Source organism: Apteryx mantelli, chromosome 19, assembly GCF_036417845.1.
Source record: "Apteryx mantelli isolate bAptMan1 chromosome 19, bAptMan1.hap1, whole genome shotgun sequence".
NCBI classification, from domain to species: domain Eukaryota; kingdom Metazoa; phylum Chordata; class Aves; order Apterygiformes; family Apterygidae; genus Apteryx; species Apteryx mantelli.
Window position 1 is genome coordinate 7,710,802 of NC_089996.1, and position 2,714 is coordinate 7,713,515.

Sequence of the window (2,714 nt, forward strand, 5' to 3'; positions counted from 1 at the left end):
CTTCATTACTTTCCATGTTGACAATCCTCCCTGGGGGAGAGATTTAATCTGCATTCACTCATTTCTTTGTTATGTTCAGAAATGCAGTCCCAGGCTTTACCTCTATTTGGTAATGTGGCTGTCCAAAATTTGTAGAAGAGCTCTTAGATTTTACCTTTGGCATCCTATTCTGGTGCCTGCTCACACTTCCTTGACTACTCTGTGCTGTAAACGACTGATGTGTGAACTTCAGCTTGGATGTGAGATCCATCCTCCCTAATGCCTGGAGTCACAGACGTTGAGATTCTTCCAGAGTGCACTGGAGTCAAGGAAGGTGATCCCTTTTAAGGAGGCTGAAGGACAAGAGGAGCAGAGCTCTGTGCCTCTGTGAGGTATGTATTTTGGAGTTCACTGGAAAGGTTGTGTTTTCCCAGGAAGTTTAGGTCAAGTTTAGGACTGGAGTTATTACATAAAAAGGAGGGGAGATGTTTTCCTGTCTCTTCTGAATGTTTTATTTCCCAGAGAAAAGGAAAATATACCCAGAGGTTCTGCTGAGACTTGAACTCAGATCACTGGATTCAAAGTCCAGAGTGCTGCCCATTACACCACAGAACCACTTCTCCTTTACTAGGGTGATCTTCCAGCTGCAGGACAGCAGATAGAAAGAAGGGGAAAGAGGAGCCAAATGAGCTGAAGGCTGGGATGAGCCATGCTGCAGAGGTGATCAGGGCTAAGGTGTCCTTGAAAAGAAAGAAAATTCTCCAGTCCTCATGGGCAGCCATGAAGGACTCCATGGAGAATGTGTACCACCATTTGAGAGGGCATGCCCAGGAGGTTCTGTATTCAGAGTGTCTATCATGTCCCAACCACCAAGCACATCTGTTCACGAGAAACATGATGCATGCAGCCACAGCAGGCTGACGAGGTGGCCGAGTGGTGAAGGCGATGGACTGCTAATCCATTGTGCTCTGCACGCATGGGTTCAAATCCCATCCTCGTCGTCGGAGCCCAGGGACCAGCCCAGAAGGAGCCTTTTGGAGCAGGGGCTGCTCTTCCCTCGCTGCTTCTGACAAGTGCCCATTGCCAGGCTCTTGTCTACCAAGCAGGGCAGGTGACACCTCCCAGGAAGGGAGTGTCCTCCCCACTCTCTCCCCCCTTCCAGGGTTTGCACAGTCCCATCAAACACAAAGCTCGAAAGGGTTTGTGCAGACTTCTACAGGTTCATACAGGCTTGTGTGGGCCTCTACGGGCTCATATGGGCTCGTGCAAAGCTGTACGGCCTCGTACAGGCTCATGCTGGGCTCTATGGGTTTATACGGTCTAGTGCGGGGCTCATACAGGCTCATGCCGGGCTCTATGGGTTTATACGGTCTAGTGCCAGGCTCAACAGGCTCGTGCTGGTCTCTACAGGCTCTTACAGGCTTGTGCCAGGCTCTACAGGGTCCTGATGGAGGCTCTACTTGCTCATACAGGCTCTACAGACTCATACAGGCTATTACAGGGCTGCGCTGTGTAGCAAAGACTTTTATCTCCTTCCAGTGGCCAGTTCCAAGCCTGTGCTCAAAGTAGCTGGTTGAAGCAATTTATATTTTCCTTCTTGAGGTCTTATTGCTACCTGTCCAGGAACTGAATGAGGTAGGAGATTTGAGGGGCCGTTCCCATCAGGGATTAGGGCTTAGCAGCTTACAGCTCCCTGCATGGCAGCCCTCTGGTCCTGGTCAGAGGCTTTTCTTGGATGTCGGAGCTGATGACAGTATCAGAGAACAATCTTCTGCATGCCCCAAAGCACGGCGCTGGCAGTACATCGCCTTTGTCATGCAGCAAGCAGGCCTGAAATTAATTTCCATGATCTCCTGATGCCAATATTTTTTTCAGAACAGGAGTCAACAGTCATTTGTATCAGTCCTGACAGCAAGCACCTCATGGTGTTTCCCATATGATAAATCTTTAGCCTCTCCAAAAAAGGCACTGTTTGGAGCAGAAGGGCCCCAGTCTTTCCTGGCATGTGTCCCACAGCTGTGTCAGCTTTTGGTGCCATCTATTGGGATTTGAGTTTATTGCTCTAGCAGGGATGGTCAGGGAAGGGGAAAAGGAGGACAGCTGTTGCCTTGATTTCCTTTTTCCTTGGGTTTCTTGTGAAGCTGTGGCTTTGTGAGAGGGGAGAAGTTGGGGGTCGTGCTGGGGTATTGGTCAGCCGATCCTCCCACCACCAAGGAGGGAGTGAGGCTGGCTCAGGAGCCAGGGGCAGGAAGGTTGCTTGGGCTCCGGCTTTTCAATTTCCAATTTCATAGTTCATTTAGATGCATAGACAGGAGTGGAGGATTACTGCAAAGCCAGCTGCCTGCTCATTTGATTGCAGAATCGGTGTGGGAAATGGAAATCTCTGAACTGTCTCTCTCTGAAACCTTCTCGAGGGGACTGACCTGAGAGGTACTCCCTGTTCTGGCACTTGCCTCTTCTGGGGCAAGTGCTGGCAGAGGGAATAGCTGTGTCTCATTTTGAGAGGAAGATCATGAGTTTGAATAATAGATCAGGGATTTAGCTGCAGGGGGTGCTGGCTGCAGCTGGGCCTTAAATGCCTCAGCCACATTCACGGGAAGATTTTCAAGAATCCCAAGAACTGACTCCACTTGATGCATGTCCCCTGCAGCCTCCTGTGGAGGTGCCACAAATGGGAGCAGGGCAGCCACGTGCCTGCCCTGTGGCGCAGGGTGCCATCCGCTCTGTGTGGGTTT

General features: G+C 50.5%; 2 non-coding genes across 2 annotated transcripts; one reads left to right on the plus strand and one right to left on the minus strand.

Annotated features, from left to right (window-relative positions):
* Positions 1-522: 522 nt before the first annotated feature.
* On the minus strand, positions 523-594 carry TRNAQ-UUG (transfer RNA glutamine (anticodon UUG)). The gene has a single exon. It is a non-coding gene; the product is annotated as a tRNA-Gln (tRNA).
* Positions 595-898: 304 nt separating this feature from the next.
* TRNAS-GCU (transfer RNA serine (anticodon GCU)) lies at positions 899-980 on the plus strand. The gene has a single exon. It is a non-coding gene; the product is annotated as a tRNA-Ser (tRNA).
* The last annotated feature ends 1,734 nt before the right edge of the window (positions 981-2,714 follow it).